This window comes from Rhincodon typus, chromosome 27 (assembly GCF_021869965.1).
Source record: "Rhincodon typus isolate 14 chromosome 27, sRhiTyp1.1, whole genome shotgun sequence".
NCBI classification, from domain to species: Eukaryota; Metazoa; Chordata; class Chondrichthyes; order Orectolobiformes; family Rhincodontidae; genus Rhincodon; species Rhincodon typus.
In genome coordinates, this window is record NC_063358.1 from 11,563,554 (window position 1) to 11,588,821 (window position 25,268).

General features: G+C 40.8%; 1 pseudogene; it reads left to right on the plus strand.

The window, feature by feature from the left end:
- The first annotated feature begins 24,098 nt into the window (after positions 1-24,098).
- Positions 24,099-24,799, plus strand: LOC109914431 (annotated as a pseudogene).
- The last annotated feature ends 469 nt before the right edge of the window (positions 24,800-25,268 follow it).

Consider the following 25,268-nt stretch of genomic DNA (forward strand, 5'->3'; position numbering starts at 1 on the left):
TTCTTTCATTATTTCATACTTCAAGTGACCTCAGTACAATAACAGGCCTTTATAATCTAAGGTCACATGTCATGATCTGGCGATGATATCATGAGTATGTCTCTTAAAGGTACATTGCATGCTAGCAGTTAGGCATAATTAGGAGCATGTTACAAAGTATGCGATCCTCTGCCATCAGATCCACGGGCCCAATCTACATTGTGTTCAGAGCTGTACAACCTCTGGAGGGTGGAGCATATCAATCGAATTGAAAATACAAGATCTAAATAAACTGATTCAGAGTAAGCTTTCCACAGAATGTATCATTCCAAGTAAAGCAGTGCAACATCTTGGCTTAGTCTGGGCTGCCAATGAGGACATTCTCTCATAATTTCCATAACAAGGGAGGCAAGTATAACAGGTTGAATATCACTGACCTTGTAATCAAGAGGTCCAGGCTAATGATCTTGGATCAAAAACAGAAATTACTGGGAAAACTCAGCAGCTCTGGCAGCATCTGTGTTCTGAAGAAGAGTCACTGGACCCAAAACATTAACTCTGCCTTCTCTCCGCAGACGCTGCCAAACCTGCTGAGTTTCTCCAGAAATTTCTGTTTCTGTTTTAGATTTCCAGCATCTGCAGTTCTTTGGGTGTTTTTTTTGTTTAATCATCTGGGGAAATGGGCTGACATCCCACCACAGTTGCTGGTGGAATTTGAACTCAATTAATAACATTTGGGAGTAAAACCCAGTCTAATAGTCACCATTGTCGAGAAAACACACCGGTTCGCAAATGTTCCTGTGGGAGAAATTCTGCCATCCTTACCTGGTCTGACTGATGTGATTTCAGACGCACGGCAATAATAGTTGACTCTTATATGCTGACTAATGTGGCCTTTCATTAGGTTCTAAAGAAGGGTCACTGGACTCTGCTTTCTCTCCACAAATGTTGCCAAACCTGCTGAGTTTCTCCAGCAGTTTCAGCTTCAACAGTAGGTCACAATTTCAGCAATATTCCAAAATGTCGATATTATTTCTCAGAAACGGGTTCTGTAATCTGTAATAACAAGGTGTAGAGCTGGATGAACACAGCAGGTCAGGCAGCATCAGAGGAGCAGGAAAGCTGATGTTTCGGGTCTGGACCCCTCTACTATCTCTGTAATATATAGTCATATTTGCCATGAATGTGCTGGTGCTCAAACTACAAAGTCCAATATTTGATTATATATCAGCTGAAGCTAATTTATACAGGCTCCTATTGTTTCCACTGTGTTGCTTTTAAAGTGTAAAGGTTTAGAACATAAAGTTGTACATTCCCATGTTTTAATCTCTACATCATGCATGTCCATATATCCACCAAAAAATTGAGATAATGCTATCTCCTATTGGCATATGGAGGGTAACAATCCTTTAAAAGAATAAATGGCAGCATTTCTAGAATAATGATTTAATATTTCTTGGACTGCATTTATGTTTGTATCTGCTAGCAACAAATCAATAGTTTTAATTTGGATTCCAGCCAAACAAAACCGCCACAGGTACCTCTCTTGCTAGAAGTCTTGCCAAGAAAGAGCCTGGAATGGGCAGAATTCTCTCTTTTCCAACAGCTGGAAACATTTATAAAGGGGAAAAGGAAGAATACCCCTCTTTCTCAGAAATTTATGTTGAGGTTATATAGATTTCAAAAGTGTCCTGGGGTGTTAGAGTCATGGAGTCATAGAAATGTACAGCATAGAAACTGACCCTTTGGTCTAATTCGTCCATGCTGACCAGATATCCTAAATTAATCTAGTACCATTTGCCAACATTTGGCTCATATCCCTCTAAGCCCTTCCTATTCACTATACCTGTTCAGATGCCTTTTAAATGTTGTAATTGCACCAGTCTCCACCACTTCCTCTGACAGTTCATTCCATACACACACCACCCTCTGCATGTAAACATTGCCCCTTGGGTCCCTTTTAAATCTTTCCCCTCTCGCCTTGAATCAATGCCCTCTAGTTTTGGATTCCCTTACCCTGGGGTAAAGATCTTAACTATTCACCCTTTACATGCCCCTCATGATTTTATAAAATTCTATAACGTCACACCTTGGCCTCCAATGCTCCAGGGAAAATAGCCCCAGCCTATTCAGCCTCTCCTTATGGCTCAAACCCTCCAACCCTGGCAACATCCTCGTAAATCTTTTCTGAACCCTTTCAAGTTTAAAAACATCTTTCCTTTGGCAAGGAGACCAGAACTGAATGCAGTATTCCATTAGTGGCCTAATCAACATCCTGTACAGCTACAACATGACCTCCCAACTCCTATACTCAATGCACTCACCAATAAAGGCAAGCGTACCAAATGCCTTCTTCACTATCTGCAACTCCACTTTCAAGGAACTATGCACCTGCACTCCAAGGTCTCTTTGTTCAGCAACACTCCCCAGGACCTTACCATTAAGTGTATAAGTCCTGCCCTGATTTGCCTTTCCAAATTGCAGCCCCTCACATTTATCTAGATTAAACTTTATCTGCCACTCCTTAGCTCATTGGCCCATCTGATCAAGGTCCGATTATACTCTGAGGTAACCTTCTTCGCTATACACTACACCACCATTGTTGGTGTTATCAACAAATTTACTAACCATGCCTCCTATATTCACATCCAAATCATTTATATAAATGTTGTGTAGGGAGGGAGAGAGGTATTCAGCAGATCCCTTCTCCAGCAATTCCCTCATTGACTTGGTTTTAATCTTGGCTTCAACTCCAGCTTTGCACCAGATACCTAGTGCAAAGATGACATCAATTTGCGTCAATTCTCACTTTGAAGAATCAGCACATCCTTTCACTTTACGGTGACTAAGTATGGCCAGTGATTATCTTACAAACTTTGCATTTCACAAGAGGACTATACGTGAATCAGTCAAATTTAATTTGCTTTGCACTTCAGGATGCATGTTGCACATACTTGAATAACATAGAACTATGTGGGAACCAGCAATGAGGTTTTAAGACCTACATATGACCATACCTCAGTGAAATAATTGCTACATGGAGGCAACAGAGGTTGGTGTAATTATCCTTAAGTGCTAGGATCAAAAGTTAATGACCCAAGCCACTGAAATAGTGCCGAATATAGGCCTGAGTGTGATTTCATTTCTCATTCTCAGTTGAAAAACTCATTGAAACTTTGATTAGGTCTGTAAAGAAATGCAAGCTGTGCTCACACAGCAGTGGTATGCTGTCTGTACTGATTCCCTGTCAGTAATGATGTCAGGGACAGTGGTAGGAAATGGTGCTGGGAGGGAGCATGCATGGTACAACTGGGAGAAAACTGTTGGCCTGGTACTCAGTTTTTCTGGGGGCTGTTCTAAAGGGCTTACCACTCTTTCCCTGTGCTCGCTCCTGCCCCCGCGTCTTCCTTTCCCAAGCACCTACCCTGGTTCTGGAAGACCCAGAAACACAATAAAATGTGAGAGATAGTAGGAACTGCAGATGCTGGAGAATCCGAGACAACAAGGTGCAGGGCTGGATGAACACAGCAGGCCAAGCAGCATCATAGGAGCAGAGTGTGTTGTGTAGAAATCATCCCTGCCATCTCTCCTTGACAATTGGCACCCTTCCACAAAATGTCAGAACCAATCAAGCATCCCTTTGCTGTAGGTGACCTACGATAAAGGAATGTCTTTGATGAATGCAGATGATATCTGAAGGTACGGGATTAGAAAACTGATCACATTTCTAAAATTTCTTTTTAGTGAGTGACTTTGGAGATTGGAAGGGGAGCCTGTGCCATCTTGCTTGCAAACAAGCAAATAAACTTGATAAATGGGTTGACACATCAGCACCCTGACAGAATGTTTGCAGCATCATGTCACTGTGTCAAATCTATTTGCAGCTTTCTTTTCTTCTGGGGTTTGTTAAGAATTAAGGATTGGAAGCAATTTTCTTTATTTCTTAGCCTCGAGCAGATTCCACCTGAAACTCAGCAGTTTCATTTTTGTGAAACTGTGTTATGTGGACAGTTTTACATCTGGTTTTATTTCCTTTAGAATGGTGGCCTAGATTAGACAGTACCTTCACCTGCTCTTCTAGAAACTATGGAAAATATTCTTCAGGCACTATTTAGCGTGATGTTGAAATTGAATTTCTGAACTCATTTTGATGAGGATAGTGCGTAGAGGAATTTTTCTGAGCATGTAACAGTTTGTCATCATTGATGTCGTCAGCACCACTCGCAAACGAGGTATGAAGGTGTTTCTGGCCCTTGCCTTGAGATTGTTGCCATTCCTTCCTCTGGTTCCCTTTCATATGCTTCCTCTTGCTGATGCATGTTCCCAAAGAATTGTGTCCCTTCATTCAGGAGTTTCCTCCGAGTTGGTTTCTTTTGAATGAGTGTCTCCCAGGTGTTGACATCTATGTTGAATTGTTTGAGGGAAGACGTCAGGGAGTCTTTGAAATGCTTCAGGTGTACTCCTCTCATTCCAGTGCATTCCTTGCCCTGGCCGAAAACGATTTGCTTTTGCAGTCAGAACTCAGGCAATCCTAAGCACGTGGCTGGACCAGCAGAATTGGTTTTGGATGATCACGGCCTTGGTGCTGGTGGTATTAGCTGCTTCAAGGACACTGATGTTAGTATGCCTGTCCTCCCAACTGATGCAGAGAATCAGATAATGAAAGCTTGCTCTGTCAATGTTTATGAGGCAAATATTGGCAATAGTCGACAAACCAAATATAAGGTTTCATTCATACTGCAAATTGAGAGAGAATACAACACAGTTCCTTTCTAGCAACCACAGCTCCTAGTTCTTCGTGTGTTAACAAATGCTGCTTTATAAGGGAAGTATTATTCTGGGATTCCACATCAGCTATTGTGAAAACTCAAAGCATCAACACAATATCCATAACAGTGCTTTCCTATTCAGAGTAAATTGCCTCAATACAGCAGTTTGCATTATACAGCCCCATTGGAAAAGTAAGTTTCATCCATGAGTGATTCTTCAGTGAAAATGTGCAGAAATAAATTATGAATTTGGCCTCTATTCTGTGTTGAGGTAACTGATCTCAGCTGAGGTGACAAGAACTATTAGCCTCTGTGTGGAGGAAAGCAAATCAGTCAGTGTTCCTGTTGTGTGGTGCCTCACAATTAGTAAGTAATATACCTTCAAGAGAATAAAGGCAAAATACAGTGGATGCTAGAAATCTGAAACAAACACAGAAGAAACTCAGCAGGTCTGGCAACACCTGTGGAGAAAGAAACAGAGTTTACATTGTGTGTCTGATATGACTTGATGAGAGCTGAAAGATATTGGAATTTTTTTTAACTTTTGACAGAGGCTGGGGCCCGGTGCGAAAGACAAAAGGGTTGTTAATGCGGGACAAAGAAATAAAGAGATGTACAATGAATGTAAATTAAAGTGTGAAAGGGAAAGAATTAGTCCTCTCCACTAAGTGCAAAGTAAACAAGACACCAACAAGACAAGGCTGTGGGGGAAAAGAGGAGAGAGAATGTAAGAAAAGTGGAGAACAGAAATAATGCAGTCAGTTTGTGAAGTTACTGAATTCATTATCGATACTTCAAGTTGGTAAAGTGCCTAAGCAGACAAAGAGGTGTTGTTTCAGAGATAGTAGGAACTGCAGATGCTGGAGAATCTGAGATAACAAGGTGTAGAGCTGGATGAACACATCAGGCCAAGCAGCATCAGAGGAGCAGGAAGGCTATCAGAGATAGTAGGAACTGCAGATGTGTTGTTTCTTGAGTTTACGTTGTGCTTTGCTGGAACATTGCAACAGGCCCAGGACAGAAATGTGAATATGAGAGCAAAGTGGGCTATTGAAATTGCAAGCAACTGCGAGGTCAGGATCATTCCTACAGATTGTGGAGGTGTTCCACAAAGTGATCATCCAGTCTGCTGTTGGTCTCACCAATCTCAGAAGGTGTAACACTTGCCCTTTCACCTCCCCCCCTCCTCATGGTCAAAGGCCCCAAACACACCTTTCAGGTGAAACAGCGCTTCAAATCAAATTTTAAATTTCAAGTTTTAGAATCCGCTTCAGGGCACCTAGTATTGATAAAGCAAGGCAAGGACTAGGTCCTGCTGAAAACAAAAAGCTGCCCTGGAGTTTTGAGTAATCCCCAGTTCTATAGGCCTTGTGACTAGGCTCTCCCCTTGCATCCTTCCCCCTCCTTTGCCACTTCAGCTGCCATCTTCTTAGGACCCACTCTCAGGCAGCCACCTGAGAGACATCAATGAGAAATGATAGTGAGATCCAAACACCAGTCTCTGGCTGGATTCAAGTACCAAGGTCTGAACGTTTTTTAATTCATTCATGGAATGAGGATTTCACTGGCTAGGCCAGCATTTTACTACCCATCCCTTCACGTCAGCTCTGATGAAGAGTCATCTAGACTCGAGACATTAGTTTGCTCTCTCTCTCTCCATGGATGCCGCCTGACCCGCTGTGATCTCCAGCATTTGCTGTTTTCAGGCATTTGTCAGCCTGGCATTTCTAATAAATGGCACAGCAAAAGTGCAAATTGGATGTCACTAAGATCAGAAAAGTGTTCTCGTGTTCCCAATTGAATCTATTTAAAGAACTGCAATGAGGTAGATTGACACAGGTTTGGTTTATGTACAAGGGTGAGTGCTTGCCAAGGGAGCACTCTGAGCAGCTCAGAACTCAGGAAACTAGTAGTTGCTTTGGTTGAAAACATCACAGTATGGATAAAACCATCTCCATGACCATGTCATGTCCTGTCTCCTCTCCACCTATCCTCTCCTCTATCCATCTTCTATCCGCCTCCCTCTCTCTCCCTATTTATTTAAGAAACCCCTTCCCCTCCCCCATTTCTGAGGAAGGGTCTAGGCCCGAAACATCAGCCTTCCTGCTCCTCTGATGCTGCTTGGCCTGCTGTGTTCATCCAGCTCTACACCTTGATATCCATGACCATTCTTCACATGGCAAAGCATCATAGGCCAGAATCTCTATTCTAAGTATGATGTGTGTATTGAAATCCAGCGACTAAAATTGTAGCCTGTAATGGTGTGGGTCCAATGCATTCGTGTGTGAATGCGTGGTTTCATAAATAGCGTATTGCTGGTCATTTCATGTTTTTTTTAGCAAACTCTTCCTGCCTGGAGAATGTTTGGTATGTTTAGTTTTGGCAAAGAGGCACACATTGCTGGATGAAAAAAGTTTTCAGCAGTGACACAAAGCTGCTCATGGGCTTTGCCTGCTTCAGTAACAAAGGGAACCAAAGACGGACCTAGAACTTAAACTACTACGCAAATATTTATATTTAATTCAGCATGAATAGCCAATATTTACTTCCTTTCTTTCTGTGCCAATATCTAAATTAACCAATCCTTTTTTGAGTGAAAGAAGCACATCTAATGTCAAAGTAGTTTTATTCTGTCTATGTTAATGCCTCATTTTTCTCTTGGCGATTTTAATTTTATGCACATGTCAAATTGAAAAATCTTAAAAACGATTTCATTTTAACACTAATATGTTAACAGTATAAAACATTTTATGCCATGCCATAAGGGATGTGTATAAATTAAAATGTGTTTCTCAGCCAAAATCGGACTGAGAGCTTTCTGATGTGTGGTTCTTCTGCCTTGTATTGTTCGAGACGTTTTGTATATCTGTCTATTGTTTGTCTTGTCGCACATTGCAATTCCTACTTTAATTCCACAGCATAATTTATTCTATTTTTATCACTGCGTACGTGCCGTATCAAGTTCAGGCTTTGTAATTTTGAATATTTTTGCAATGTTTTATTTATGTATCTAAGGTTATATTTGTTATTGGTTTTCATTGGAAACAACATTGCTAGGAGACCACTTACATCAAAAGTTTAACTAAGAGAAAAGTGATGAAAATGTATGAATTATAAAAAGCTTTATAGGTGATCCACAGGTGATCTAAGAATAAATTATGAAAAATCTTGCATCTATGACAATTCCAGTTCTGTTGCCACTATTTTTGAACACTGTTTTTGTGTTGGCAGCTTTGGAATTGTCTGTTTCCAAAGGATTTGTTGGAGGCATGGTAGTTGCTCTAACGATGTGGTTGCGGCATTGGGCTAGGAGGTGATGCTGTGGAGCATGTTTCTGAAAACTGCCTTCCCAATTCCATCACCATCTTGTAGAGAGAGAAAACAAAATCTGGCAGAATGAAAAACAGCATGGAAATTTACTTTTATTTTTAAACCTTTACAGAACTTCCCAAAAATGAGGTTTTCAGATAACATTTCACAATTTCTTAATTTTTGGTGCAGTGACTGAGCCAGTTGAGAGAAAGCAAACAATGTTATCATTACCTTGCTTACTTTTGTTAACATTAAAGATACAGTGAGAAACATTCATAGAGAACCTACAGTGCAGATAGAGGCCTTTGAAAAACCAAGCCTGCACCAACTCTCCAAACAGCAACTCACCAAGATCCACACCATCCCCGAATTGACCATCACCAATCCACCTAACCTGCATATCTTTGGACTGAGGGAGGAAACCCACACAGACACGGGGAGAATGTGCAAACTCCACACAGACAGATGCCCAAGGCTGGGATCAAACTAGGGTCCCAGACACCATGAGGTAGTAGTGCTTGCTACTGTGTCACCTACATTCTACCATCTGCAGGATTTGAAGCCAAGACCACAGAACATTACCTATGTCTCTGGATTATTAATCTAGCGACAATACCACTAGTTATTTCAGGTGTTACTGCCAATGTAACAAACACTACCCCTGAATGGTGTATGTGACATTGAGTCAGTTGGGAAAATATGGCAAGATTGGAAAAATGGGATTCGCAACATCAAGAAAACTGAGTCTGATTTTGCACCCAAGATTTGAAAGGTAAAACGGGCATGTCAGTGAGTTGCAAAAGGCTCGTTCGCATGCATTAACATCTCATTGTTAACCTTTTCTTGCCTTATTATATGCAGTTTTCTATTCTCCCACACAGTGGAAAGAAACCAGATTCACAACAGAAGTCAGTGCAGATACCTGGTAGTTCCATCTCACCATTCACTCCTCTGGGACTCCACCTTGGCCAGAAGACTCCAACATCTCAGGGCACACTCCATGGGTAGAAACCACCTACGTCAAAAACAAACCTCCATTATCCACAAAGATTCAAAATTGAACACACATTTATAACATCGCTCCGTTCTGAGGAAAGGTCGCTGGACCCGAAACGTTAACTCTGTTTTTGTCCTTCACAGATGCTGCCAGAGCTGCTGAGTTTTTCCAGCAACTTCTGTTTTTGTTCCTGTTTATGATATAGCTCTCCATTCCAACACTGTCCTTTAGACTGTACCAACACCTTGCACTGTAATAGTTCTGCCAGGCTGTTTGTGGGCGGGGATGGGCATCCATCTCATGGATGGGAGCAGGGTAAGACTCAGGGCTCTTAACTTGCTCTTTTTGAAGTGATTCACTTTATGCCTACTTGGATACTCACAACATCTCTGCCTTGACTTGCCTTTTTGTGTTTTGCTGCCTCATTCAGAACTTAACAGCTCACTGTACTTCTGTCTTACTTCGTCATTTAACACAGACACAAATTGAGGCAACTTGTCATAGTTTCCAACAATGATAAGTCAAGAGGGTGGGCATGTTGCTGAGTGGCACAGTGCTATGTCAGTATCAAACCTTCAGAATGTGCCACCTGCTCACATGGCAAACACACTGCACGTGCCTCAACCAAATGGCCATGTCTCAAAGTCTAAGTAGACTGTCTTCAGTCAGGAAGTCTTGGCTAGGGCTTGGACACAGTCGGTCAATTGCTTGTGTCGTCAAAGTCAGGGATTGTGTATCATTACAGTCAGATTGTGGGGGACCATGGTCAGTCCTGTAGTTCCAGTGCAACCCAGCTTGGGCCTTGCAGTAAGTCCGTCAGAAAGCTGTACAGAAATCTGGTCACTCATCAGTCAGGCCTGTCCTTCCAAGTCAGTCACAGGGGTGGACCTTTGTCGGTCCTGAACAGTGACAGATTTTAAACTGCACTGGGCGTCAGGGAAAGCGTAGCACTCACTTAGACCGGTGTGGTGCCAGGGACAGGTAGCCTATGCAAATTGACTCTTGTAGCTATAGTTACAATAATAGTCGATCAGACAGATGGTGATATGAAGTAGCAGTACATTAATGAAGTTGAGCTTCTATTTCTAAGGACGAGTCACCCAAGTCACTATGTATCCATAGAGGCTTTTCCTTTTCATTTCCCTCCCACTGCATTTCAGTGAACTCAAAACCTTGTGTCTGCTTTCTCTGCACAGATGTTGCCAGACCTGCTGAGTTTCTCCAGCAACTTCTAGTGATGACCAGGCCATCTGATTTTCAGGTGTTGGTTGAAGAATGAATATTGAGTAGGACACTGGGATGAACTTCCCTCCTCTTCAACATAGGCCATTGATCTTTTCCATCTAGCTGAGCAGATTGAAGGGCTTCTGTTCAATGTCAGATCTGATGGTTACTCAACAGACAGGGCAACATTCCCTCACCACAGCACTAGCAGTGCCAGTCTTGATTATGTGTTCAAGCCTCTGGAATGAGATGTGAAACCACAATCCCCTGACTTGGAAAAGAGAGTATTGCCAACTGAGCCATGACTGGCACAATTAGGTAAGGGTGTTAAGGAATGTGGAACCAAGATGGGTAAATGGAGATAGGTATTGATGGCAGAACAGGCTTGAGAGGCTAAATTACCTTCTCCTACATTCCACCTCCTGTCCTTATTTTAAGCCCACCGTTCTGCATTCCTCTCAGAATGTATGTTGGATGGTGCAAGCCTACAATCTGTCTGCTACCAATGGCACTATAATCAGATAGCAAGAGGCAAAATTACTGCAAACCCAGTTAAAAGATACCTATACATTCTAAAGCTAAATCTCTTGACCTACCCCAGTTGTTGGCTTCAGTGAAGAATGATGAATCAAGTGAGTTTTAATGGAATCACCCTAATATTGGGGCTCTTGACCTCCTAGCTATTATTTTGAGTTTGGGTTGATGGGTCCTTTCAGCTGGGTGATTTTACTAAGACATATAGGTCTTGAGGTTGCTGAAAACAGGGATAGCGGACTGTCTTGAGGTCAAAAGGTCACCTTCATTGCTCCAACCTTTGAGTATCGGAGTTGGGACTTTATGTTGAGGTTGTACAGGACGCTGGTGAGGCCTCTTCTGGAGTACTTTGTCCGGTTCTGGTCTCCCTGTTATAGGAAGGACATTATTAAGCTGGAGAGTGTTCAGAAGAGATTTACCAGGATGTTGCCAGGAATGGACGGTATGAGTTATAAGGAGAGGCTGGATAGGCTGGGACATGTTTCACTAGAGTATAAGAGGTTGAGAGATGACCTTGTAGAGGCTTATAAAATAATGAAGGGTATAGATAGGGTGAATGGCAGGTATCTTTTCCCTTGGGTGGGGAATTTGAAGACTAGGGGGTATATTTTTAAGGTAAAAAGCAAAAGATTTAAAAAAGACATAATAGGCAATTTTTTTTACACAGAGAGTGGTTGGCATTTGGAATGAACTTCCAGAGGAAGTGGTGGGTGTGGGTACAGTTACAACGTTTAAGAGGCATTTGGATAAGTACATGAATAAGAAATGTTTGGAGGCATATGGGCCAAGCACAGGCAGGTGGGACTAGTTTAGTTTGGGATTATGGTAGGCGTGGACCAAAGGGTCTGTTTGCATGCAGTACAACTCTATAATTCTATAAAAACTAACACTTTTACCCTCACTGCATTTTATTCCCAAGTTTTCAGCCTCTTAAAAGCAAGCAAAGCAAATTATAGAGTTTAAAAAAATTGCAACAGGTGACAATTGCGAGTTCTAAATCATTGCCTCTGGATAGTATCATACCCCCGTGGCATGACTTTTAGAGAATGAGTGCGTACATTTACCTTGAAGCTAATTATACCACTGTTATTAAGTCTGAAAATGATTCCACTCCAGCAGTTAAAAAGAATACTGCCTCACTCCCTCTGTGTCTGTGTAACTACATGGTGTATTTTGAAGCTGTGAATCTTGTGTGCTAATTTAGAACAGTGCAGTGCGGAATCATTTTCCGTAATGACAGTGATTTAAATGGAATTAACGATAACAATCACTTTGTGGAGTCATAAAGCCAGAAAAGTCATGAAATAAATGAATATATTTGCTGAAAGGTTCTTTTCTTCTCTGAATAATGGAGGGTAAAGTATTGCCCCAGAATTTCTGGAAATGTATCCTTCATAGAGATCAAAGCTGCTGCAGAGTGAGCTATTTCAGTGCGTCAGAAAAAAAATGGGCTCTGCTGTTATTTTAAGTAATGAGCCCTGTTCCTGATTAACTCCTTTCTTCAGTACTATTCCCAATATTGTTAAATTGCTTTGTATGCCATTTCACAAGAGCTGTATACTTTACGATGGCCTAATAAACACTGCAGACAGTTGTGCAAACTGTGCATTCTGACTTGCTGGTGCAGCTGTTCTTACCTTCGATGTGTGCTGTTTTGTGGTGGCAATGATGTGGGTGGGATGAAGTAACCACAGATGTCAAGAGGAGATATTCTTCCTCCTACTTCCTTCCAAGATAAGATCCTTCTTTTAAAAAAAAATCTTAAAAGGTGGCTTTTCTGTAGTCAGTGATCATCACACCAGAATGGAATCACGCACAGAGCTTTCTTATAAGGCCAGTACAATATTGAAGATGGATATTTTCTTTCCAGTTTGATCAGAAATCCAATTAACAAAACTAACACCATTTTTTAGGATTTTACATTTATCACACATTCTCAAAACAAATTTGCTCTCTATTCTGCTTGTAGAATCAGTTGTAAGCCTGAATTCAATGCACATTCCATGCAACTTGCTTTCCAATTAATTGAAAGACACCAAAAATGAGAGGGACCTCTGCTACAACATTAATAGGTAACCTACTGCAGACTTGTGGAACCACGACTTTAAGGACACTGCCCCCCGTTTCTCTTACCTGAGATTATCACCCACAGCCCCCTGAAGGATAGACAGGAGATACTTTACTTATAAAAGATCATTATTGAAATTAAAACAGGCTTACAGGCCTGCACATACATAAAAAAAATGACTATGACATTCCTTTTGTTACAAAATGAAAATAACACAATGGATTTTCTGCTGTATGATCAATGTCCGCTTGTTAAAATGTCATTCACAATACGTGTCTTGTTACATTACACAAAAGTTCACATGGATCATTCTACAACGAGTGTGAATTAAACTTCAACAGATTTCCGACGTGTTTAAATAGATTAAAGTATCTCCCAGGCAGATTGCAGTGAAATTAAGGAATAATATATTTTTGCTTTAGGATCAAACAAAATACCAGTAATTTTCCTGTGGAAAAATGTTGTAAAAAGTTAACGAGATGCAAATTTATTTTATTCATTTCTGGATTGTGAGTGTCATTCAAAAAGTGATCACTAACAGCCCTTGAGAAGATGATGAGGATCTGCTGTTTTGAACCACTGTCATCCCTGTGCTATCGATACACCCAAAGTGCTGTTAGGAAGGGACTTCCAGCATTTTGACCCAATAACAGTTGAAAGAAGGGCAACATTGTTCCAAGACAGCATGGTAAGCAATGTGGAGGGGTCCTTCAAGGTAATGGATGCCATTCGTTTGGAAAGTGTTAGCAAAGCATATGCAATGCATCTTGCATATGGTACACATTGCTGCCACTGTGCACTGACGTTGTTGGATGCTATGCCTATCAAGCAACCTGCTTTGTCCTGAACAGTGTTGATCTTCTTGAGTGTTGTTGGAGGTACATTCATCCAGGCAATTAGTGGATATTCCATTTACATTCCTTCCATCACTTGTGCCTTCCGTACGATGGACAGGCTCTGGGGAATCTTTTAAATTTATTTCCGGGATGTGGGCATCCCTGATTCGGGCAGCATTTATTGCCCAGAGGGCAGTTAAGAGTCATCCACATTGGAGTCATATGTCAGCCAGATCAGGTAAAGGTGACAGTTACCCCTCAAGGGTATTCATGAACCAGTTGGGATTTTCCTGACAATTGACAATGGTCTCATTAGACTCTTAATTCTGGGGTATCTTTCAATTGAATTTAAATTCTACCATCTGCTGTGACAGGATTTGAACCCCGGTCCCCGGAACATCACCTGGGTTTCTGGATTAATAGTTCAGCGAAAATACAACTCGGCCATCCCCTTCCCCCAGGAGGTGAGTTACTTGCTGCAGAACTCCTATCCTCTGAGTTGCCCTTGTCGTCACAGTGTTTTGAGGGCTGGTCCATCTCAGCTTCTGGCAGAGCTATAGTAATCCCCAGGATTTTGGAAATGGGGCAATGTCACTGCATGTCTGAGTAGAGTCCATGTGATCGCATGCTGCGTATGAGCATAGGGCTGCTTCATTGTCAGAGGGGTCTCAAATAGGGCTGAACACAAGACAATCATCAACAAACACACAACTTAATCAAGGAATGAGCTCCCTTGAACAGCAAAAGAATTGCATGATGATCAGTGAGGTAAAGTATTGATACTGGAGTAAAGTTAAGCTTGCACACCAGCTACATTGCTGAGTTGAAAAGATGTTTTCACAGCAACTATTCAGAGTCTGCTTCACTTCATTTTTCGGTTGACGAGGTTCATATTCAAATACTTTGTAGTGAAGCTACCAGTTTTCCATTTTCATTCCAACAGGATGGCTATGATTATGGCTAATTACAATGATGAATTAGTGTAATGAGAGTGCTCAGTCAGTTTTGGTGTTCATGCATGAAAGAGCCAGGAGTAGCGTGTTTTTGTTGTTAAGAACACAAGTAAATTTATTCAAGGCTGTTGACTAGCCTGGGTTGTTAGTAACACTGTGATTGAACTTTTACTAAAACGACAGTGTGGATTTAGGCCAGCAGGCTGCATATTCTTTCTGATTTCCTTCCAAGTGTGCTCTCTGCAGATACACTGGATACACAGTTGGTTACCAAAAAATAAATCAAACAGTGTCGTTGGACTTTGGAATTCATCAGTCCCACAGAGTTATAAATCCACGTTAAATTGTATGAATCCTACTGCAGTGAAATATGTATTTTATTTCTTTTCATTTGCCTTTAGGATGTGGGCAATAACACCACCTGTCCTTAATTGCTCTGAAATGTTGATAGCAGGCTAACCCCTTGTGGTGCTGGTGTTCTCACAGTGCCAATGATTGTGCAGGGGGTGGTTTAGAAGAATCCAGGTTTTGACTGAGTAATAATGTAAAGGCAAGGCAGTGAGTCACTTAGAGGGAAATGAGTTGTGATAATGTTTCCTCGATATTTCATCCTTTATTAATTAACCTGGGCATTCATATCTTTAGCGCTTCATTCAACCGCAACATTGAAAACCCATCATTAATAATATCTTCACTTCACTTCAAGGCAAAATTGCTTATGATGTTGATCAGCATTTCAAAAATACTTCCGCTGGTCATGAGCAAGGGGCACATCATTCTGGTGCAAGAACAGTTTATTCGAGTATAACCCAAGTCAACAAAACCAAAAAATGCAGGGGTTGGAAATCTGAAAGCAGAAACAGACAGTTTCTGGTGAAGCATGAAACCACCAGCTTCTCTGTTTGCTCCAGAGATGTTGTCTGTCCAGCTGGGTGTTTCCTGTTCCTGTCTCATAAATCTCAGTCAGTTGGTCTGATTCTACAATCCACAACTGGTCCCATACAAAGACTCTCTAGATGAATAGCAGAAAAAAGACAGCACTTGGTGCATTTTTAACAGATGACCTTCTGTACAGTTCTGGGCACCACATTATAGGAAGGATGTGAACACATTGGAGCGAGTGCAGAAGCGGTTTACGAAATGGTTGGATGAAGAACACTAGATGTTGAAGAAGATGGGACTGTTTTCTCTAGAGAGAAGGAGGCTGAGGGGAGATTTGTTTGAGGTTTTCAAAAACATGAGTGGGCTGGATAGAACGTAGAGGGAGATGCTGTTCCTGTTTGTAAAAGAAATAAGAACAAGAGGGCATAGATTGAAAGTGATCTACAAAAGCAAGGGTAAAGTGAGGGAATGCTTTTTCACACAACGAGCAGTTAGTTAAGGATTATACTGCCTGGAAATATGGTGGAGCTGGTTCAACTGGGGCATTCAAGAGGACATTGGAAGATTATTTGGATAGAAATAATAGGGTATAGGAGAAAAAAGCACAGGAGATTGGAAGTAAGTAATAATGGTCATGTAATGAGTGAGTGCAGGCACAAATTGTTGAATAGTATGTAGTAACATTTCTTTAACCTTGGAATTAAAGCTGGGCAGTTTCAAACCACTGATATTTGGTGCAAATGCAAGCTGCAAAGCCAATGGTTGTGGTCATTTTGAGCCTTCCCAGTCTGATTTTGTGCCAACCAGCATTTACCAGTTTGACTTTGGGATCCCGATTGTACTTGTCCTGGCAAAGAGAGAGTTTCTGGCCAATCAGAAACCCCATACCTCTCCAGTACTGACAGTGCCACTGGGACCAGTGGTCATTGCCAGTACTACAATGGGCCCAAGTGACAGGGTCACCACAGGAACCTGGGCAGAACGTAGGCAAGTGGGGGCTTATGCAGACCAGTCAGGTAGGTCCTGGCAAAGGAGAGATGGGGGATTGAGATGGATGGGCAGGTGGGAGTCTTCACCTACAGATGACATTTGCCTGTGATGTGTTACTCCATTGGGCATGAGTTAGACAATAAGTAGGGAACCTCCAACAACTGTCTGCAGAAAAACCCACCAGGATTTGCCTGGCAGCTTACCCACGTTGTGCACCTCCTGCCAATGGTTAAATACCAACAGGGGCACGGTGAGGCCCTTACGTGATTCTTAAGTGGCCACTTAAGGGACTCAATTGGCTTTGGGGCAATAGGGGTGTCCACAGGCATTCATGCCCTAGATTTAATCAGGGCAAGTTAGGAAAGCAAAGAGGCTCCCATCCTGGCCTTTCCACCCAATTGTATAGGAACCTCATCTGCCAGCTTGACCCATGCCCCCCACATCTGGGGAATTAAATCCGCCCAACTGAGAGTCAGTTCAAGTTTATGCTTATGTTTTTGTAGATTAGTTAATCAAGCAAAAAGCCTTCATTGTGGTTGCAGGTAGTACTATTAAAATTAGTCACTAATAATAGACCAGAAATATCTGACTGAAATTTTGAACAGAGCATCATAACAAGCAAATTTCTTTTTATGGTGTAAATATAGACACCATATATCTCAGAGAAATGTTATCTTTAGTAATTGCTGCTGGTGAGCATTATCTGATGATTCATTGCTGTAGTTGGTTGGCTCACCGAGCTGGTTCGTTAGTTTGCAGACGTTTCATTACCCTGCTGGGTAACATCATTAGTGCAGCGTCCGATGAAGCATTGTTGTCTTTTCCCGCCTGGTATTTGAACTCTGGGGTCTGTTGGAGTTGATGGCCTCATTTCTGGTATTTCTTCGCAGCGGTGTATATATAGGGCCTAATTCTACATGTTTATTGATGGCCTTCTTGGTGGAGAACCAAGCCTCTAGAAATTCCCGTGCTTGTCTCTGTTTGGCCTGTCCTAGGATCCTGATGTTGCCCCAATCAAACTGATGGTTCTCCTTATCCTTGTGGATGAACTAACGAACCAGTTCGGCAAGCGAACCAACCACAGCATCCACAACTCGAGCTCCAAATCTACTCAAGAACCTTAGGGTGATTCATTCCTGCTCCCGTAAGAGCTCTTGTGGTGCAGTGGTATGTCCCTAGCTCTGAGTCAGGAGACATGCATTCAAATCCCAACTACTTCAGAGGTGAGTAATAACATCTCTGAACAGCTTGGTTCGAAAATATCTTCCTGGTCCTATAAAAATATATTGACTTCACCTTTGTTCATTGGCTGCCCATCCCTAATTGCCTAGAGGGCAGTTATTAGTCAACCACATTTGCTGTGGGTCTGGAGTCACATATAGGCCAGACCAGGTAAGGACGGCAGTTTCCTTCCCTAATGGATATTAGTGAACCAGATATTAGTGACCAGGTTTTTCCTGACAATTCATGGTCATCATTAGATTCTTAATTCCAGATATTTATTGAATTCAAATTCCACTATCTGCCATGGCAGGATTTGAACCCAGGTCTCCAGAGCATTACTTGGGTCTCTGGATTAACAGTCCAGCGATAATATTGCTAGGCCATCACCTCCCTTTTAATATGTAACTGTAAATAAATGCTCATAAGAATGTATGAAGGTTAGCTCTGGTTGTATAATGGACTGCTTTTATTCTGGACTATAACAAGAAGTTCCAAAACAGCAGTATCAAGCCAGAGTTTTGATGACAATATGCTATGCCTGCTAAATCAACAAACATAAAGCTTAATCAGCCCATAAACACTACCTCAACTTGATTCCTAATGGAGGCTTTTGTTCCCTCCTAACTGTGCATTGCTTTCATTCATGTATGTCTAAAGATGATATTTTTCTCATTTTGAGAAACACCACAAATTGACTTGCTGTGATAAATTGTACATTCTGTAAAGTATATTGAGACAAGAACAAATTGGATGGTACATCATTCTAGGTGTTACTAATGTATTTCAAGAATATTATTTGCAACGTTGTGTTAAGCCTCGCTGGGGTAGTGCATGAAAGATTAGGCCGCACTATTCCTGGAGCTGTCACAGAAGTAAAAGATTTTAAAATGTCTGCAGAATTCCCAGTCTTTTGGACCCAGGTTGATAGAAAGAATGGACCACATTTCTGTCATTAAGAAGAATCACTATTTATTACAAATAAATACTGTAGGTAGTGGTAAGCAATGACGAATTGTTGGAATATAACACACTTGTTACAACTCTAATCATCCTATAAATTCCCCTTTATACCCACATACACACAGCCATAGATAGGGAAAAAACCATAGGGCTCATGTGTGGCAGGAAAGACAGTTCAGTAATTTCTGTTTTCAGGATATGTTGAGATGATTCTTGTTTTTATTTTATTATTCATTCATGGGATGTTGGCATCACTGGCTGGGTCAGCAATTATTGCCCGGATGGCAGTTAAGAGTGGGTCTGGAGTCACATGTAGGCCAGACCAGGTAAGGATGGCAGATTTCCTTGCCTAAAGGACATGAGTGAACCAGATACAATTTTCCCTGACAATCAGCAATGGATTCCAGATTTTTTAAAAACTGAACTTAAATTCCACCATTTGGTGTGGCAGGATTTGCAACTGGGTCCCCAGAGCATTAACTGGGTCTCTGAATCAACACTCCAGTGTTAATACTGCTAGGTGATTGCCACTCTGGTCAGAATGCTGCTCCTTGATCTTCCTTGTCTGGATGGTTTCACGTTTTTGCAGAAGGTACAGGGCAGCTGGTTCATGCTTATAAAAGTCTCTGACTTGTTAATTAAAAGTCACAACTTTATGGCAACGTCTAATAGGAGAATAAGTTGGTTTCTTCAGGCTTAAGGTGGATTTTTTTTACTGTAGAGAACAGAAATCTCTTGACCTTGCAAAGATGTGATTGCTTGTCCCTATCTTGATCGTAGCCCTAAGTTATTCAGCAACCTGGGAACCAACCACACTGTTGCTGGCAGGCAAAAGGCCTTTGTTATCGATAAATGGTCACTAGTTCACAGACCTATCAGCTATTTGTTGCCAATTGAATTTCCGTTTGTACACAGCCCTTGGATCCAACTCATCTGCAAACCAGCTACTACTGCTTGAACCAGCAGCTGTGTAAACAGTACTGACAATGAGCATCGGGTTACTTGTTTTGAAAAAATGCTTGTTTTTTCAAAGCAGTTATTTTCCCAATTCAGTCTACAGTCAAAAATGTAGTGAAATAAATGATACGATCTTTACAGCTGTGATGTCAAATATGAATTGGCATTTATATTCTGCCATGAGGGAGGTTAGAAGTGAGTGACCTACATGTTACGCTTGAAATGCTCATTAATATTTATATTGTACATAACTCCAGGAAGTTCACATTGTTATCTGAATTAAGTTCATTCTATCCCGCAAGGTAAAGGTATTTGGTCAATGAAATAAATACATAATAGATCAAGCTCACTGCTGAAAAATAAAATTCTTTAATTATCTGCAAAACAGAGCATGATTGCTGAAGTATATGTTAGATAGACAATAACAAGCGATGTGTGTTTGTTAAAAGTAAATTATCTTCAAATTATATAAACCTAATTAAATAAAATGCAAATATAGGAAAGGGCAGTCTATGCACTTTGTTTGTACACTTCTGTCCTGTGTGCGGTCATCTGGACTACATGATTGAATCAGAGACAATCTATTTCTTAAGTTGGTTTTTAGCTTGAGTTTAAATTTAATGCTTTGATTATTTTTAGCTTTTCATTTAATTCAGGGATCTGAACAGAAAATAAAATTTCATAAACATCTCCTTGATATTATCTCTGATCGCTCACTTTCAGTGCTCCTGTCAGTAATCAGTCCATCACATTGGCTGAGACTACTAAGTAACACCCATCATGTGACACAACGTTTGTAACAATCACTTCCAATTATTTCTTACAATGTAGAGCAAATGATAGGACTTTTGCCCTTCTGCCTCTTAAAAGAGGCAATCCATTAAAAAAAAGAATATTTGTCACACACACATTATGTCTATAATTATTGTTGTTCCCAGTTTATTTTGCTAAACTCCGCCGTCTTGTAATTTATAAATGCACCTTTGTTGTAGTGTTTGACCTTTCGTACTGCACATACTTGTTGCTAAATTTCTCTTGACTTTTCAAAGCTTTCATTTGTTATTGGTTTGCTGTCAATTGTCATTTACGTTGCAGAGATTGCATTTTCTACCAGCTGGGCCCTGATTCTATGTTGCTGTTTCAATACAGAAGAGTTTTATAAAGCTGGCAACAGATTTCCGGTAGTGAGGTGTAATTGTATTACCTGTACCTTCCAGCCATGTGCATGAGCCTTGATTGACTGCAATCTTTCAAAATCAGGTGCATTTGACATCCTCTAGCAGCTTTCAAGCTAACTAGACTTAGCACTCAAATAAAATGAATGCTAGGGTGACTGTGCCCTCAAGCTGGACTTACACTGCAGGGAGTGGGTTCAATTCTCACTTGCTCCAGATGTCTATCAGAACATATTCGAACATGTTGATTAAAAATATCTTAATGATCACTGCAGTGACTTGTCCATGTAAAACAATCAGGCCATAATCAGTTCAAATCCCTGCAAGGGAATCGTGTGGCACATTGGAATGATCCTCGCCTTTGGATCCATGTTCAAGTTCTACCTACTATGGAAATACATGCCAGAACAAGTTGATTAGAAATATCTGCATTGTAGTGAGAAGCAATTGAAGGCTAAAGAAGGCCATAGATAACAGCTACGATTAACTCTTTAAACAACAGAATTTGACTTCCATAAATTAGCAATATAGTGGATCTGTTTCCAGAATATTTAATAGTAATATGTTTTTTAATTAATTATCTCATAGCTAAGTTAGCTTTCAATTTTAAGTCCCCATCACATATCTTTCGATGCTCCCAAGTAATAGCTCCAATATAAGAGATATGGGGAGGATGCAGGAAAGTGGAGTCGAAATCCAAAGTAATTCATGATCATAATGATTGGTAACAGGCTCAATGGGTCAAATGATCTACTCCTGTTCCTGTTTCTTGTGCTCCTGTATTTTATGGTTTCCCCAATATAGATTATATAATGCCGATGGAACAGTATAAGCTGACAATTTGTTTGTATGGCTAAGCAAGCTTTCTGTTTGCTATTAATACTGAAAATTGATTAAATAAAATGCATACAAACCAATTCAACAACTCTGTTTAACAGTTTTTTTTCTTTTCTTGTAAATGCCAGCCAAATAATAGTCAAGGAACACAGTTAAAGCATCCAAAACATGGATAAGTAAACACAGTGGATTTATTTATCACTCTCTGAAGTGGGTGTGTTTTTCTTTCCTTCATTAAACCTTCTTAGTATTTTGTATGGGACAGAAGGAGCTTTACAGCATATTTTCCTAATTAATGAACCTCAAGAGGCTTTTAAGGCTTTTAATCCATTTAGCAGGTTGTAGGAGCTTCTGCAAAGTTCCTAATCTGAATGGTTACTAAGCTTGCAATTTCTCCTCAGATTCTATCATCTGTTATGAAAATGTGCTCATTTGTGAGATTTATTGAATTTTTGGCTCAAGTTTTGAAACTAGTTCACCTTTTGGATCTATCTAAACAACGATAACATGTTTGTGCTTGAGAAGAAAATGTCACATGCTGTACCCGGGAGGCTGACAGATGAGGCTGTCCTGTTGGTACATTATTTAATTAATAGAGGCTGACAGAGCATGTGCTATGTCCATTATTCTTTTGGAACATAATGACATGGATTTTGTGGTTGTAATGACGGCAAAACTGTCAGTGTTCTCTATGAAACTGACAGCAAAGCCTGGCTTCTGTACGTGTGCAATTAAACTTGGAAACCCAGGAGTGACTGTCAGAGCTTGCTTGCTCCTCCATAGGTTTGCTGATGAATTCTCTTCAGGTGGCAACCTCTAAAAATCCCTTGAATCGATGTGAATTCTGCTTTTTATACTCTGATCTCACCATTAAAAATGTGTATGTCTAGTTGAATTCGACGCATCTGAAATTTTTTAACCTCATAATTATACATGGCTAACCCCTCTGACCCTGAAAATGAATGCAATGTTAGTGGAATGTCTTATTTCTCAATTGTTATTTTTAAAAATTCCATACATTTTGGCATAATAAATATATATAATGACATTTCAGCTTCAAGTTTAATTGCATGTTTTTGTCCCAATCTTGCCAAACCACTAAGGTGAAGGATAATTACTTTCTTTTATTTCTTGTTTGCTGTTGGTGGGGATTCTTCAATGTGATTGGCTGCTTTGCTTAATAATAGCACTGGTAACAGATGTCTGCACTCCCATAGAATTTGCATCAGAATACCATTGTCTTAACAAAAATTGTTTGTGAGATGTGGGCATCGCTAGCTAGGCTAACATTTACAGTCCTCCCCTAATTACCCAGAGGGCAGTTAAGAGGCAACCACATTTAATGCTGTGGGCCTGGAGTCACCTGTAGGAAAGACGGGGTAAGAACAGCACATTATTTTCCCTTTGGGACAACTGATAGTAACATTGAGAAAGATAAAATCTGCAAGAGGGATTGCTAGGTCTTCTGAGCAACTTTCTTCAAGGTCAGGGCTGAGCAAAACCATTTCACAGCTGACCCCAAAATCTTGGTCAATGGAGTAAATGGGAAGGGATAAGAGGCGTTACAATCAGGCTTGAATGGAGAGACCATCTGCATTTCAGTGTACATGATGCTGCTTTGTGCACCACATACTCCTGATGAGCAACCAATTGCAGAATCAATGTTTGACCAGAGGGAGTGTGGAGGGGAAAAACAGGAAGTGTTTGCAATGGAGACTCTGTCTAGACATCCAAATAATGTTTCTTCTGAAGACAAAGGCAAGCAAATTATTTGATCCATGCATATAACAATTGAAAGCAACCACATTGATATTTGGAAGTTACATTGTGTGATATAAGTGAGTATAATGATTGTACCAGGTTTCTCGGCCCGCTATTTTAACAGATACATTAATCTGTTTATTATAAAATTGTGTGACAATGTTAATTTCTATAGTAACTCATTTCCAACCTTAAATACGGCAAAGCAGGAATTAATTAAAATCTGTTAAATCGGTGAAATGTTGGTTTTAAGAAAACGCAGATTTCATATTCTACATTTTCTTGCTGTTAATATTAATTCTGGCGATCTTGTTACACTGTGGTCATGTCCCATCTCTGAACCAGAAGTTCTGGGTTAAAGCCCACTCCAAGACTTGAGACCAATGAAGGTGTATTCGTATCTCAGACAAGCAGTTTGAGGGTCAAAGTTGCAACACTTGTCAATGGCAGGCAGTAAGAGTAAGAGAATAGAAAAAACATTGGAGCCTCTTCCATCATTCCACAGCTCCAAACTACAACATGCATTCAAAAATATATGTTGCTACATCAACATGTCTCTCCTTTTGGAGGGTAGTTGACTGGATATCGGATGTGCCAACAGCACTGGGTTAACAATCAGAATTCCTGGAGTTCCCTGGAAATGGTCTGCCATTCATCTGACCAAGAGAACCCCACCAAATCATGCATGGCAAGGGGTTTGAACTTGCAAGCACACTTCAAGTATACTCTGAGTCTGCCCAGACCATCAAAGGCATCTATATCCACAAAGCAACAACTTTCCTGAAGCAGGAAAGCTAACCTTTCGGGTTGGGACCTTTCTGTGTCCCGACCCGAAACGTCAGCTTTCCTGCTCCTCTGATGCTGCCTGGCCTGCAGTGTCCTCCAGCTCCACACCGTGTTATCTCAGACTCCAGCATCTGCAGTTCTTACTGTCTCAAAGTTCCTGAAGGATGTTGTGATCAAGAGGCAGTGTGTCCCTTTCCGACACTACAACGGTGGAGTTGGCAGGTGTGCTCAAGCTAATGGACACAACATCGTTGACCTGAAAAGAGCACAGAGTACGTGCTAGAAAAGGCAGGCAGCAATGCTGAATTCAAGGTTCTGGATGTGGATTGTCTAGTGATTGAGCACATCCAAGTGAACAAGGCTCCTAAGATGTGCTGGCCGACTTACCATGCCCATGGTCGTACCAATTCATATATGAGCTCACTATACCAGTGAGATGAGATGATCCTCACTAAGAAGGAGCAGATTTTTCAAAAACCAGAGGAGGAAGTTGTTCAGAAGAAAAAGGTTTCCCAGAAGAAGCTGAAGAAGCTGAAGCTTATGGTGCAGGATTAGATTTTACTCATTTAACAGCAACTTCTATACATATAATAAAACTACTGGAAACTACAGAAACAAAAAAAAATCCGCATTCCGACTGGGTTGGGTTTGAGACCTGCTTCCTTGCCCTATCTGTGGTGGAGGTCATGAAGCTGTGGAGTTGACCTTAGACAGAGAATAGAAGAACTGCATCAACCCATGCCCGATGATTTTATGTCCTTTTACCCTGGTAATGTTGCATACAACGGGAAATATTTCTAATAATGCTACACCTCAGAAGGTCTTCATGACCTTCCTTGTGGCATTAGTAGCAACATTGTTTATCAGGTAGGTATGATGAACCTGATGGTATTTTGACACCTGATTCAGAGTGTTTCAAAACTTCAATATCCTGTAAGCTATAACTTTCAAAATTAAGTTGGAATTTGAACAAGAGGAGAACAAATGTTTGAATTATTCCATCATTCTCCAAAATAAATATGCA